The 16450-nt window shown below is 44.9% G+C and overlaps 1 protein-coding gene and 1 non-coding gene across 24 annotated transcripts in view; one reads left to right on the forward strand and one right to left on the reverse strand.

The window, feature by feature from the left end:
* Nucleotides 1-16450, reverse strand: part of SIPA1L2 (signal induced proliferation associated 1 like 2) — a 247224-nt gene that overhangs the window by 183979 nt on the left and 46795 nt on the right. For 4 of the 23 annotated variants that reach the window (XM_060406575.1, XM_060406567.1, XM_060406569.1 and 1 more), the window contains exon 1: nt 576-723. The exons of the other annotated variants lie outside the window; for them this stretch is intronic. The gene's annotated coding sequence lies outside the window, so the exon portion shown is untranslated. Of the gene's footprint in view, nt 1-575; nt 724-16450 lie in introns of those variants that run through there. 23 annotated transcript variants of the gene reach the window in all.
* Nucleotides 10259-10331, forward strand: TRNAC-ACA (transfer RNA cysteine (anticodon ACA)). Its single transcript has one exon. It is a non-coding gene; the product is annotated as a tRNA-Cys (tRNA).

The following is a 16450-nucleotide window of genomic DNA, read 5'->3' on the forward strand; positions in this document are numbered from 1 at the left end:
AAATCCTCTGAGTGGCACTGGGGACTTGAGAGTTTTGCTCCATTTCCTACCAAGCAGGTGGTTTATACGAGGGAACTAGCTATTGTTTTGGCTCTGGAGAAAAAAAGAAGTACATTTTTCTTGCAGCGCGGCCTTCCCAAGCCGCAGACCTCGGCGGGGACCGTCACAGAGGATCAGGAAGAGGGGCCTTCCTCCCGCTGCCCAGAGAGGCCCCTCACACCTCAGCCAGAAGCTCCACCAGAAAACTGTCTGCAGGCACAGCGCGGCCCGGCCCTCTGTCCCCACCAGCAGGTTCCTCAGCTGTTTCCCTAGTGAAACCGGATTCTGAGAAAGTGAAGGCAAATATTTTCTTTCCACTGTGAAGAATACAAATATTCCCTCCAGCTCAAAAATCACCATTTCTCCACTGACTATAAGGACATGCTTGTTAGTACTCCAGGGCAAGCAAGCCAGCCAGCATCAGAGAATGGCCACATTTTATTCTTGCATTTTTAACTTAAAAATAAAAACTCCTCTCAAAATAATGAGATGCCTCCGAGGGGCCAAGTCATCAACGTAGATTTCTATCCACGCACCTGTGACCTTCGATGTTGAGCAGCAGGGTTCCCGCCTCTTCCTGCCCTGCATCAGGGCCCAGGGGCCAGTAGGTGCGCCTCTGCCAGAGCCATGAGCCACGGTCACACCTCCCCATCATCAGAAGGCCAAGAACCCGAACCCAGACCTCACCCACTCCAGACGCACAGTTCACATGGATATGCACCCAGGCCCAGATTCAAACAGCCAATCACATGGGGAGAGAATTTCTGAATCACGGGGATTCTGCAGATGAATGTCAGATGACGCCACTTGCTCCAGGAAATGCATTCTGGACACCAGCTCACCTGTCAACATCCAGCATTCAACACCAGTGACCACTCACCAGCACTAGTAACCAGGCCTGTCTCAATACTTGTACACACACACACACACAGCCCCAGTGCTCTCTAATACCAGTGTCCAGGCCACAGCAATGTCTAAATCACGAACAAGATGTCAGCTCAGTGTTAAAACATGTGCTACAAACTTTGAGCAAACGACTGGCCAGTCAGAGTTTTCACTGTGAATCAGGTCAGTGCAATGAGACTCTCAACCCGAGACATTTCCTCACCCCTCAAGTCACACTGTGATTCCAGTGTGCCCAACACAAAGCACTGCTGTCACTCAGGGACTGTTTTTACTTTCCCCCTTTGGTGGCTGTTTACACACACACACACACACACACACACACACACACACACACACACAATTTTTTTCTAACTGTGCTAAGAATGGCAACTCATTGGAAAGACCCCGATGCTGGGAAAGATTAAAGGCAGGACAAGAGGTTGACAGAAGATGAGATGGTTGGATGGTATTACCAACTCAATGGACATGAGTTTGAGCAAACTCTGGGAGACAGTGAGGGACAGGGAGGTCTGGCGTGCTGCAGTCCACGGAGTCACAAAGAGTGGGACACGACTTGGTGACTAAACAACAAAGGAAGACAACATGAGATCAGCCATCATAACACATTTAAGTGCACAATTCAACACTGAGTTACAAGCATAACACTGCACAGCAGACTCTAGAACCTATTCCTTGTATGTACGTGACTGAAACTTTATACCCGCTGGACTGTAACTGCCCATTTCCTCTCCGACCCAGCCCCTGGCAACCACCCTCCTGCTCTGTGTCTCTGAGTCTGATTGTTTTAAGTGGAATCACGCAGTTCTTGTCCTCCGGGGTCTGCTTATTTCACTGAGCATGATGTCCTCCAGGCTCACCCATGTGGTCACAGGACAGGATGGCCTGATTTTTTAAGGCTGAATAATATTCCACTGCATATTTACCCCAGTGTTTTGGGGTTTTTTCTAAGTTGGGTAGAGATAAGAAGAGAGAAAGAAACTGGAAACAGAATCCCTTTGCAGTTACTTTAACATTTAACAATACTCCTTTAACACCTCCAGCACTCAAACCCTTTCCTCAGCTCTAGGAGCTGTTGCCACATGAAGCTTTCTGCCTGATGGAGCAAGCCAACCTCTCACTCCACAGAAGATGGGAACCAAATGTCAACGGAATGTAATGGTAGAGTCTCTGGTAGGTACTGGGAGAGGACTAAGGAGGAGGCCAAGCTTCAGCTGGGAGGAGAGACATGGAGGAAAAAGGGGGAAAGTAGGTAACACCGGCGCAACTGAAACAGCAAAGGTGTGGTGGGTCAGGGGAGCTCTGTCCCCTCACTCATTTTGTCAGGAAAATCTGTACATGTATCCAACATCCATGCAGGCCTTGTCCTCTCCCCCACCCCAGCCCAAGGGTGAGTGAGGAAGACTTTAGGACTTGGATGCCTCTGCAAACCTCATGGAAAATCCCACAAAGCCCACAACACCACTCCTCACAGAGACCTCCATCAAGCCCTAAACACTCGCTTCTGAGTCTAGACTTCAGGAGACTGGGCATACGTGCTAAGTCACTTCACTCGTGTCTGACTCTTTTCGACACAATGGACCGTAGCCTAGCAAGCTTCTCTGTCCGTAGGATTCTCCAGGCAAAAGAACTGGAGTAGGTTGCCATTTCCTCCCCCGGGGTCAAACCCGGGTCTCTTAGGTCTCCCGCACCGGCAAGCAGGTTCTTTACCACTAGCACCGTCTGGGAAGCCCTCAGGAGGGCAGGGACCAGGTCTGGTTCATGACACCATAGCCAGTACTAAGCACCATATTTTTCACTTTAGAAGCACCTGGTAAATACCTTCCAGAAAGAGCAGAAAGACGGGAGGAGTCGTAGGAGGAGGAAAGACGAGAAAAGGCAGGAAAGAGGAAAGGAGAAAGCTATTGGCTTGAGCACCATGGACAGTAAGGACAGGGGTAGGTGTGCGCCTAAGGAAAACGCTGGGCATTTTCAAATGGAACTCCCACAGGACAGGCTAAGCCATAGGAAATCACCAACATGGCAACCTGGAAAGGCTGCACGTGATTCTACCTGGTATCTGCTCCTTCCCGGTGGGCTTGCCTACTCTACATCTCTGTCTATCATCAGTGGCTTATTTGGGGACCACACCAGCCATTCCCGTCTCTCTGAACCCCATCAGTCAGCTGCCACATGGAAGACCCACCGGTACCCCTAACTCAACTTAGAAAAGAGCTCACGCCCTTCCCACAAGGCCTCGCTCCACCCCTGCTCAACAGCCTGGGCACCAGTCCCACTGTCCCTCACATGCCTGCCTGCACCACCGACGCTAGACTCGCAGGCTCTGTCCGCCCAGCACCCCGTCTTCTAGCTCCAAAAGGGACCCCTGCCCCTGGGCCACTCAGGGAACAACCTCTCCCCTTCACCTCAGTGGCTAGATCAGGGTGGAGAACCAAAGCAAGCTGTCTACATGTTTCCTGGGATAATGCAGAGGTCTTGGGAGATGGTAGTCAGCTTCCACTCAGGAAGCTAAGCCAAGGAGGATGTGAGCTGCTGCCCACCATCCTGCTGATCCCATGGAAAGCACTCAAGAACCCAGCAAAACAGAGAAGGGGAGTCAAGATACAATAGAGAAAGAGTCTCCAGGCCAGTGTTGGAACCCTGGGTCCAGCAGCATCTAAAACATGTTACTCCCAAACCATCCCAGTCACTTGAGTAAAACCTTTCCTTTTCTGCCTAAGATGGTATAAATTGGGTTTCTGTCATTCACAACCAACAGTCCAGATGGATGCACCTGCTCACAGCTGCACCATGCATAACTTCAACCTCAAAATAGCCTTCAAATAATTATATAAGGTGGACCCGAGCACCTGTGACCTGACAGTCACAGCCTGTAGTAAATGACCTTTCCCAAACAAATATGTCCTGAGGTCTCTTGTTTCTGCCCCTTTTATCAAACTGTCCCCATCACCCAAACTACCAGCAGCTTTCACTCTCACAGAACTTCTCAGACATCTCCAGGGGGAAAGTTTCCAAGAAAACTTCCTAGACAGTGCTTCCTCTCTATGCCTCCAGAAGATCATTACTTGTAGCTTCTGCTTTTGCTCTTAACATTTTTCAGTCTGTCTCATATGTGATTTATTTACAAAAAATTCAACTTAATGAGCAGAAGCCTTAGGCAGAGCAGGTAATCAATGAACAGTTGGTGAAATGAATACTCAAAAGCGGATAAGCTTACATTTGCTGAGGATGGTGGTACAATTAATTCAAAGTCTGTATCCCTTGCCATACATTTATTACATTAATTTTTCTGTAACGTTGAAGAAAAAATTACCATGACTATTAGAATGGCCTTGATATGGTAGAGGAAATACTCTGGGATCTTTCAGTATTTCCCACGAATAAGATAAATAAGGAAGATGTCTGGGAGCCAATATACCTCTGCTAATTAAAGCAAAAAAGCTTGAACTGCTTCATAACACTACAAAGTCCAAACTCTCAGCCAAGGCAACCAAGCCACCAGTAATCTCTCCAGCCAGCCTTCCAGGTCCCTGCACTCCCACCCTTGCTCATATACCCAGAGAGTTGTTTTCTGATTGCTTAGGTAGAGGGTGAAGCAGCGGAAAGTCCCGACACTATTTGGTGAACACTGCTCTCCTCTCCCCAGTGTGTAAAACATAATGAATAATAAAATAATATTAACATGGGAACCAGCAACGATTTTACTATCAGAAAGACGTACATGATGAATCCATGTGCATCCCCGTAAGGAAACCTATTCAGGAAAATAGGGCACTGAACTCGGTATGTTCACTGAAACAGATTCCTGCTCCATCACTGGCTAGGACGCAGTATTGTCTGCATGAAGACAAGCAAGACGTTACAAGTAAGAAAACATCATTTCTTAAGGTGGTGTTTTATGTTCATTATCTTTTTGTTAAACTTAATTTTACAGAAGTATAATGTACAATGTTGTTTAATTTCTGCAGGACAGCAAAGTGATTCAGTTGTAAATATATATACATTATTTTTCATATTCTTTTCCATTATGGCTTATCACAGGATGCTGAATATAGTTCCCTGTGCTATACAGCAGGATCTTGTTTATATATCCTATATACAATAGTTTGCATATGCTAATCCATAACTCCAAATCCATCCCTTCCCCATCACCAACCACAGTCTATTCTCTATATCTGTGAGTCTATTTTTGTTTTGTAGATACATGTATTTCTAACATAACTTAGATTGCACTTATAGATGACTCAGATACACTTTATATCATAAGGAATTAGGCTGTCTAGCTTATTTTGCTTAGTATGATCATCTCTAGGTCTATCCATGTTGCTGAAAATGGCATTATTTCATTGTTTTTTATGGCTGAGTAATATTCTCTGCAGATGGTGATTGCAGCCATGAAATTAGAAGATGCTCACTCCTTGGAAGGAAAGTTATGATCAACCTAGATAGCATATTCAAAAGCAGAGACATTACTTTGCCAACAAAGGTCCGTCTAGTCAAGGCTATGGTTTTTCCAGTGGTCATGTATGGACGTGAGAGTTGGACTGTGAAGAAAGCCGAGTGCCGAAGAATTGATGCTTTTGAACTGTGGTGTTAGAGAAGACTCTTGAGAGTCCCCTGGACTGCAAGGAGATCTAACCAGTCCAACCTAAAGGAGATCAGTCCTGGGTGTTCATTGGAAGGACTGATGTTGAAGCTGAAACTCCAATACTTTGGCCACCTCATGCGAAGAGCTGACTCATTGGAAAAGACTCTGATGCTGGGAGGGATTGTGGGCAGGAGGAGAAGGGGACGACAGAGGATGAGATGGCTGGATGGTATCACTGACTCGATGGACATGAGTTTGAGTGAACTCCAGGAGTTGGTGATGGACAGGGAGGCCTGGCGTGCTGCGATTCATGGGGTCGCAAAGAGTCAGACATGACTGAGCGACTGAACTGAACTGAACTGGACATTCTCTTCTGTATATACATATATACATACATACACATCACATCTTTTTTAAGATTTTATTTTAACACAGACTACTTTTAAAGTCTTTACTGAGTCTGTTACAGTACTGCTTCTGTTTTATGTTTTACTTGGGCCACAAGATTTGTGGGGTCTTACGGAGGAGCCTGGTGGGCTGCATTCCATGGGGCCGCTAAGAGTTGGACACGACTGAGCGACTTCACTTTCACTTTTCACTTTTCACTTTCATGCATTGGAGAAGGAAATGGCAACCCACTCCAGTGTTCTTGCCTGGAGAATCCCAGGGACGGGGGAGCCTGGTGGGCTGCCGTCTACGGGGTCGCACAGAGTCGGACACAACTGAAGCGACTTAGCAGCAGCAGCAACAGCAGCTCCCTGTCCAGGGATCAGACCTGCACCCCCTGCATTGGGAAGCACAGCCTTAACTCTGGACCTCCAGAAAGTCCTTACCACATCTTTACACACCTGTTGATAAACATTCAGGTTGCTTCCCTGTCTTGGTATTGTGAATAGTGCTGCTATGAATTATGTTAGTTATTTCAGGAGTTGAATATTGATCCAATTTTAGGAGCACCCATTACTAAATGAAGCTGACTCACAGTCCTGTGACTTCTTACACGCTCTACAGGTAGAACACAGTTCTCAGTAATGATGTTAGGATGTCACTTTAAGACTGGGGGATCCTCTATTATGAAAACTTGGAGTCTTGGTAAAGTACACTCTTATGTGCTCTGTTGCGTCCAACTCAGTGAGCCCCCATCGACTGTAGCCTGCCAGGCTCCTCTGTCCGTGGAATTCTTCGAGCAAGAATACTGGAGTGGGTTGCCATTGCCTCCTCCAGGGGATCTTCCCAACCCAGGGGTCAAGCCTGCGTCTCCTGCGTCTCCTGCACTGGCAGGCAGATTCTCTACCACTGCGCCGCCTGGGAAGCCAGGTGAACAGTGGTCATTAAATCAGTGAAGAAAGGAAAGAATTAGACTGTAAAGTTCAAGTACATTCTCTATTTGTGAAAAGACACCGTGAGCAAGCATAATAAGCTAAGAAAGTCTACACTCAAGCAAAAAACTACAGGTGTCCAGAAAAGATAAAAATGTCCCAAGTGGTAACTTTGCTAGGAGGGCTGTCTCTATTCTCCTACACTGAAAGGGACAGAACCCATTATCAGATAAATTTCTTGAATCATATTTAAATTATTACTAACACAATACACAAGATGGAAATCTATGAGGAGCTGGGCCAACCAGACAGAAGGAAAATGAGGGAGGGGAAATAAACGGACACAGGTGCATCTGCTAGAGGTTTGGCCACATCTGCTGCTGCTGCTAAGTCGCTTCAGTCGTGTCCGACTCTCTGTGACCCCATAGACAGCAGCCCAGCAGGCTGCCCCGTCCCTGGGATTCTCCAGGCCACATCTAGGACAGGAGAGAGAAAGCTGCCAGTGCAAAGTTACATAATACCTGTGCTGTCATGTTTGGGAGAGAAAAGGAAAGTATGATAGCTGATAAGTCTCAAATATTTACCAAGTGATAAGGATGTATTTCCTTAAAGCCCCATGACTTCAAATTGTCCAGATTTTAAACAATTATGTATCTATTCAACCAAGATATAGATCTTTATTTTATATACATAAAAATAGAAAATGCACAGCTAACTCCTATGACTGATAACACAATTTCGAGAAAAACATCCAATGAAATCACTCGAAATGTAACAAAAAAGACTACCCTCTACCCACCCGCTTAGTTTAACCCCTGTATTCAAGAAAACCTAACATCTATCAGTTTTCTCAGGCCAATATATCAGATATGTAGGTGACAGTTCTAGAATAGTTAGCAACCTGTGCTTTTCTAGGGGCTAATGCTTATTTTCTAGCTAAGTCTCTATTTTCTCCAATAAAGGAGTCGTTTTACAAGCGTGTCTATGGAAGTCATCATAACATTATACATCATCACAGAACAATATAGGCTTTATTATACAAGCAGAGATGAAGAGGTACAGTTTCTAAGGTAAGTGGGATGGGGGCTGGGGAGAGACAAGCCAAAGGTTGAGAATTTTGCATAAATGGAAACTGATCAAGGAGGAATAATCTTTTTTCTTTAATATCCCTTCTCCTCGTCTCCCTTCCTTACTATTCCTCTCACCTCCAAAATGTCTTTCTACTCCAAAGGCGCCAGCAACTTGATACCTGAGACCCTGTGCACAAACCAAAGAGTAAATAATAAATAACTACAACAATGAAACAATACAAAGAGAAGAAGCAGGAAGAAGCTGTCCCGGGAGACTCATTCTCTGTAACAAGGTTCCCTTCATCCCAATAACCAAATGAGGGGAAAAGCAGCGGCAAAAGGAGGCTGGAACTGAACACGTGAATCTCAGGGCTTGCAGAAACAGCGGAACACAAACATGTGGGGCTTGGTCATACGTAGCTATTGACTTCTGCACGCTTCACATAGGTCCGCTGAACTGAATGAAACATTTTATAGGATCAAAGGAAGAAAAATGTGGTAAGCAAGACTGAAAAAGGTAGTACCTCTAAATCTATAAAAATAATAATAGCAATAAAGAGAAAACTACGTAGGGAATAGAGTTGGAATGATATTTCAAAACAAAAGAACAACCCAAAATGAAGATAATATTTACTGAGCTTGGCTTCATCAGCTGATTCAGAAAAATTTCACATGAAAGAAAAACACAAGAGTTGATTCCTCCTCAAAACCTTGTCTGTTTGCTTAGGGCAATGATGAGGCAGGACAGTGGGGATCCACACAGCTCAGTCCACACTGTCCTCTGCTATTTTCTCCATCACTTGGGTCCTGTCTTTATCACAGTGAAATCAAGTAGAAAGACAGTCAAAACATGCCATGTCTCTAGGTTTCTCTTGTACACATCTTCAGGAGCAGGCGTCCCATAATCTACTCATTCATATTTCATTGGATATTTGATCTAGATAACTGCATCATCTCATGATGCCTCTACAACTGGGGATTCCTAACGGAAACGGGGCCTTATCTCAACAGGCTCTAAAAGACTCACTCCAACCTGAGTATTCCTGGTTCACAGGAAGAGTGCCCCAAATCATCACACAAAATCAAAAAACTGAAGAGAAAAATAAAATGGAGCAAAATACCAACTCGCTAGTAACCAGCTATCCTGGATGATTTAAATTTATTTATTTATATGTACATACATGAAGATCATGGCAACTGGTCCCATCACTTCATGGGAAATAGATGGGGAAACAGTGGAAACAGTGTCAGACTTTATTTTGGGGGGCTCCAAAATCACTGCAGATGATGACTGCAGCCATGAAGTTAAAAGACACTTACTCCTTGGAAGCAAAGTTATGACCAATCTAGATAGTATATTGAAAAGCAGAGACATTACTTTGCCAACAAAAGTCCATCTAGTCAAGGCTATGGTTTTTCCAGTGGTCACGTATGGATGTGAGAGTTGGACTGTGAGCGCCAAAGAATTGGTGCTTTTGAACTGTGGTGTTGGAGAAGACTCTTGAAAGTCCCTTGGACTGCAAGGAGATCCAACCAGTCCATCCTAAAGGAGATCAGCCCTGGGATTTCTTTGGAAGGAATGATGCTGAAGCTGAAACGCCAGTACTTTGGCCACCTCATGCAAAGAACTGACTCATTGGAAAAGACTCTGATGCTGGGAGGGATTGGGGGCAGGAGGAGAAGGGGACGACAGAGGATGAGATGGCTGGATGGCATCACTGACAAGATGGACATGAGTCTGAGTGAACTCTGGGAGTTGGTGATGGACAGGGAGGCCTGGCGTGCTGCGATTCATGGGGTCACAAAGAGTCGGACATGACTGAGTGACTGAACTGAACATACATACATTGGGCTTCCCAGGTGATTCAGAGGTAAAGAATGTGCCTGCCAATGCGTGAGACACAAGTTCAATCCCTGTGTTGGAAAGATCCCTTGGAGAAGGAAATGGCAACCCATTCCAAGAATGCCTAGAAAATCCCATGCACAGAGGAGTCTGGCAGGCTACAGTCCAGGGGGTCCTAAAGATTCAAACATGACTTAGCGACTAAACAACAACATACATATATCCATATGCATACATATATACATATGCATACATATACGTGTGTTTACATATATAATCACACACAGGGCTTCTCAGGTGGCTCACTGGGTATAGAACCTGTTTCCCAACGCAGGAGACATGTTCAGTCCCTGTGTCAGGAAGATCCCCTGAAGGAGGGCATGGCTACCCACTCCAGCATTCTTGCCTGGAGAATCCCATGGACACAGGAGCCTGGCGGGCTACAGTCCACAGGGTCACAAAGAGTTAAGACACGACTGGAGCGACTTAGCAGGCTTCCCTGGTGGCTCAGTCGGTAAAGCGTCTGCCTACAATGCAGGAGGCCTGGGTTCGATCCCTGGGTCAGGAAGATCCCCTGGAGAAGGAAATGGCAACCCACTCCAGTATTCATGCCTGGAAAATCCCATGGACCAAGGAGCCTAGTGGGCTACAGTCCATGGGGTTGCAAAGAGTCGGACATGACTGAGCAACTTCACTTCACTTCACTTCATGGAGCGACTTAGCACACACATATGCATACACACATAGCCCTCCAAAGGCAGTAACTCTAACCCATGTGAGTGTAAATTACTACCACCAAGATAAACTTCCTCAAAGGGAGAACAAAGAAAAGCATTGATAACACACAACAAGGTATTCTTCTGGGCAGGGAAATCCCTCTCTTCTGGAAACACCCAAGAAAAACAAACTTCTGATACCTCACACATAGAAAACAAAGGAAACTGCCAAACCACCTAACCACAGAGCAAGAACACCAGGGACACAAGAGCGAAGGGCACTGCCACGCAGCAGGACCGCCTTCACAAGCAACCTGCCCCAGCCTTTACACTGGGGTGCCATCTCCCAATCGGGAAAAACAACTGTCAGCTGTTTCAGCTAAAACCGACCAAGGCTGCAGTTATCAGTGCTGAGCTGGGTCTGCACAGCTGGGATGGGGACCTCCATGGAGCAGGAAACAGACCGCGAAGGCCAGAGGAAGAAGGAAGATTATGGTATCACAGGAGAGCCTGGGACAGGAAGGGCGTGCAACTATTTCTCAACTTTTTTGTTACCTATAAAATACAAGTAAAAGATGTACTTTGATATGGCTTCCCAGGTGGCACAGGTAGTAAAGAACCTGCCTGCCAATACAGGAGATGTAAGAGACATGGGTTCAATCCCTGGGTTGGAAGATGTCCTGGAGAAGGAAACAGCTCCCCACTCTAGAATTCTTGCCTGGAGAATCCCACAGACAGAAGAGACTGGTGGGCTACAGTTTTTACCGTTGCACATAGTTGGACACGACTGAAGCAACTTAGCATGTATGTACATACTTTGATAAACTTGATTAAAAAAAAAAAAACACTGCATTTATAAACCCATTCAGTTTCAGTTCAGTCAGTCAGTCGTGTCCAACTCTTTGCAACCCCACGGACCACAGCACGCCAGGTCTCCCTGTCCATCACCAACTCCTGGAGTCTACTCAAACTAATGTCCATTGAGTCAGTGACGCCATCCAGCCATCTCATCCTCTGTCATCCCCTTCTCCTCCTGCCCTCAATCTTTCCCATCATCAGGGTCTTTTCCAATGAGTCAGCTCTTCGCATGAGGTGGCCAAAGTATTGGAGTTTCAGCTTCAACATCAGTCCTTTCAGTGAACACTCAGGAGTGATCTCCTTTAGGATGGACTGGTTGGATCTCCTTGCAGTCCAAGGGACTCTCAAGAGTCTTCTCCAACACCAGCATTCAAAAGCATCAATTCTTCGGCACTCAGCTTTCTTTATGGTCCAACTCTCACATCCATACATGACTACTGGAAAACCATAGCCTTGACTAGACGGACCTTTATTGGCAAAGTAATGTCTCTGCTTTTGAATATGCTGTCTAGGTTGGTCATAACTTTGCTTCTAAGAAGTAAGCGTCTTTTAATTTCATGGCTGCAGTCACCATCTGCAGTGATTTTGAAGCCCAAAAAATAAAGTCAGCTACTGCTTACTCTCAGTCTGATTCTTCAAAGGACTACCTATATTTCTTGCATAACATACCAGGCACTGACTTAGATATTCAGGATGCATGAAGTGATGTCCCCAGTCAAAGTTCCACTTTCCAGCAACTTGCACATGTCGCCTGCCCCCACACCACCCAGCACACTGTATGTGATCCATCTCATTTCTGGAATCCTCAATTAGGACAAGCCAGGTCTAGCTCCTGCTGCCTTTGGCAATTTTCCCAAAGGTCTTAAAGCAACAACCCTCAAAAGTGTAAACTATGGGCCTGCTGGCATCCTACAGGGCCGTCCAAGGGATCTGTGAGGTCAAAATACCTTCATGATAACTCTAAGACACTATTTGCCTGCTTGACTGCATCCACGGCACAGAATTACAGCAGGTAAAACTGCTGGCACGTTAGCACAAGGCAGTGGCGCCAAACTGTCCTGGTAACTGTACTGCACAGCTGCAGTTAAAATGATCAGGTAAAAGGAGGGTCTCCTTGATAAAGAAGAAAAATAATTTTATCAAAGTTCGGTGCGGGAGTGCAAGCTTTTCAACATTCTGTGCATGAAAGGGCAGCACACAGCAAAAGCTACATGCCACATGCAGCAGGGGTTTCCAAGAAAAACATCTGGGAGACCACACTAAGGGGCAAATGAGCCACTTTTTCATGAAACATCAGCTTTTACTTGAAGGCATGATATACAAACCGGGGTGATTCAGACATGGCTCTTTGGAAGGCACTTTATAGAAAAGAAACTAAACCAGGGGGACTTCCCTGGCAGTCCAGTGGTTAAGACTCCTTGCTGCCAATACAGGGGGCACAGGTTTGATCCCTGGTCTGGGAACTAAGATCCTACATGCTGTGTGGTACAGCCAAAAGGTAAAAAAACATGGAGCTGGAGGAAGCACAAGCTGGAATCAAGACTGCCAGGAGAAATTATCAATAACCTCAGATATGCAGATGACACAACCCTTATGGCAGAAAGTGAAGAAGATCTAAAGAGCCTCTTGATGAAAGTGAAAGAGGAGAGTGAAAAAGTTGGCTTAAAGCTCAACATTCAGAAAACTAAGGTCATGGCATCCGGTCCTATCACTTCATGGGAAATAGATGGGAAACAGTGGAAACAGTGGCTGACTTTATCTTTCTAGGATCCAAAATCACTGCAGATGGTGACTGCAGCCATGAAATTAAAAGACGCTTACTCCTCGGAAGGAAAGTTATGACCAACCTAGATAGCATATTAAAGAGCAGAGACATTACTTTGCCAACAAACGTCCGTCTAGTCAAGGCTATGGTTTTTCCAGTGGTCATGTATGGATGTGAGAGCTGGACTATAAAGAAAGCTGAGCACCAAAGAACTGATGCTTTTGAACTGTGGTATTGGAGAAGACTCTTGAGAGTCCCTTGGACTGCAAGGAGATCCAACCAGTCCATTCTAAAGGAGATCAGTCTTGGGTGTTCACTGGAAGGACTGATGTTGAAGCTGAAACTCCAATACTTTGGCTACCTCATGCGAAGAGCTGACTCATTGGAAAAGACCCTGATGATGGGAAAGACTGAGGGCAGGAAGAGAAGGGGACGACAGAGGATGAGATGGTTGGATGGCATCACCAACTTGATGGACATGGGTTTGGGTGGACTCCAGGAGTTGGTGATGAACAGGGAGGCCTGGCATGCTGCAGTTCATGGGGTCGCAAAGAGTCGGACACGACTGAGCAACTGAACTGAACTGAACTGACAACTGCCCTATATATATTTTCTCACTGGTGATATAACTTTTGCAAAATGATATTTTTGTAAATTTATGAAAAATTATATATATCAACATTTGGGAGATTTTCCAAATGACCAATGCATAATATTCCCAATCATATATGGAATAAGGTTTTAAAAGTTCATAGATCAGGTTTCAAAATTTATATCTCAACCAACCTTTAAGAAACTATCACTTGTTTAGCACAGCATTAAAGAATCCACATTTATCTAAAAAGATATTAACACACTCCCCCTGGGCATCTACTTTATTGTGGAGCTGGGTTTTCTTCCTACATGAAAACCAAAACAATCATTATATCAGAATGAATGTAGGTATAAGATGAGATAAGGCAGCTGTCTTCCATTAAGCCAGATATTACCAATTTTTGTAAAAAATTATAAAGCGCTCTTCTCAACCAGGTTTCTTTCGTTTCAGAAAATGGTGACTTCTCATAAAACTGGTATTTATGTTAACAAGCGGTTGGTTTGCTATTTTTTAAATTTAATAATGATCTTTTAAAATTTTTCTTGGATTTTATTCCTAACAGAATAAATATCAAAAGATATTTGTTACATACATAAAAGCTCCTTAAAGCTCTCAATAATTTTTAAGAGTATAAAAATATTCTAAGACTAAAACATTTTTAAAAAGAACTTTAGGACTTCCCTGGCAGTATAGTGGATAAGAATCCGCCTGCCAACGCTAGGGACACGGGTTCTATCCCTGGTCCAGAAAGATTCCACATGCCTCGAGGCATCTAGGCCTGTCTGTCACAACTACTGAGCCCACCCTCTTGAGCCCCAGAGCCACCTCTACTGAAGCCCACGCGCCCAGAGCCTGAGTTCTGCAGGAAGAGAAGCCGCGGGTTTGAGAAGCCCACACCTGCAGTAAGGAGGAGCCCCCAGTCACTGCAACTAGAGAAAGCCTGCACATAGCGAAGAAGACCCCTGTAACCAAAAATAAAGGCTTCTTTAAATTTTCTTAAAAAAAAAAAAAAAAAGAGTAACTTTTGGATGGCAACTCACACAAGAAAACAAATTTGAGAAAAAAATTTACTGGCTTTCTTTAAAGCAAGTAAACTAACATGTCTTAATCATCAGAGAATGAGGCAAAAACAGCAGTTTCACTTGAGTCCTTTAGCCAAGTATGCACTTATTGAGGCTTCTCTTTAGGGAAAGAGAAGACAGACAAATGGTTAAAGTATTTAAACATTTGGGTCTCCAGTAATCTACAAATTTCCCAAATGACTAGTCTTGTCTGACAATACAGTACATTGTATGTAAATTCACCCAATTAGCTCACTGACACTTGTGCGTTCCCCTAAATTCACCAGCATCCACCGCACTGGCTTTCGCCACCACTGGGTGAGAGACTTCTTGATGAATTATTGATTTTCTGCCAATTAATTACCATAGTAAGATTCAGTTAGTCTAATCTCTGTAGAAAAAAAAATTTTTTTCCAGCCCCATGTTGCTTGTATCCTTTAGCGTCTGTTGAAGAATCAAAATAACTGGAAACCTAAGGATGAGACAGATACTGACTCCTAAAAATATCGTTGATATAACTAACAAATAACTCAGTTGTCAGACACTTACTTGGGCAAGGAAACTATTTTCCACTGGATTTCAGACTTGGCTGCTTCTCACTTAGGCCTTTTCTCAGTTCTCTGACAATTCAACATCGTCACTATGGGATCTTAGAGTGAATCCATTGTACTAAACTCAGCCCAAGACTATAAGCATGTTCCTATATTTTCACTGTAAAAGTAGAATGCTTTAAGTCCATGAAGATTAAAAAAGAACACTCATTATCTTAGGAAAGCATGGCTTCCCTGGTGGCTCAATGGTAAAGAATCCCCCTGCCAGTGCAGGAGACTCGGGTTCGATGCCTGGTGGGATCAGGGAGACACTCTGGAGAAGGAATTGGCAACCCACTCCAGTATTCTTGCCTAGAGAATCCCACGGACAGAGGAGCCTAATGGGCTCCAGTCCATGGGGTCACAAAGAGTTGGACACGACTGAGCGACTGAACACACACACAGGAAAGCATTCTTGAAATAATACTTGCACAGCTAAGTGGACACTCTTGCAGCAGCTCAAGATTCACTACTTTAAGACTGAGAACCTCAAGCAATACAGTAAGGTCATCACTGCACAGGCAGAGGCTTCCTCTGCAGGTCTCTATAGCCCACATGAAAGCATCTGCAATCCAGGGATGCCAGCCCCATGCATGCCTGGAACATCACCTCTCCATCCCCTCACACCAAGGAAATAAGGTCGCCCGACACCTTATGGGACCACACAGTGGGACACAACGCCGTCCTCATGGCCCAACACTCGCCCACCCCCATCTCAGGGGTTTCATCAGGGCTGCTACTCACAGCCCCGACAATTTATCCCAAGAATGCCCATCGTGCCTCTTCTTTCGTTCTCTAAAATGTGGCTGTCACCAGTTTGAGCAGTGAGATTCCATAATGCTCGATTTACTTTTGTGCCCAAGAGGAGGGAGGAGAAAGTAAATTATTTAAGAGGAAAAACTCTCTTCCAGCTAACAGCATACCAAAGTCACAGTATAAAACAGCAAATTCATTACCAGGCACTAGAGGAAGCAGAGTAGAGAGAGAACTAACCCCTGAAAGAGAGAACTGGAATGCGTCATTTAAACCACAACAATACAAACAGGAACGGCTGTGCTTTGTACAGGTGTCCTCAATGTAGCTCACAAACAAGAGGTACTAAC

Source organism: Ovis aries, chromosome 25 (assembly GCF_016772045.2).
Source record: "Ovis aries strain OAR_USU_Benz2616 breed Rambouillet chromosome 25, ARS-UI_Ramb_v3.0, whole genome shotgun sequence".
Classification (NCBI taxonomy): Eukaryota; Metazoa; Chordata; class Mammalia; order Artiodactyla; family Bovidae; genus Ovis; species Ovis aries.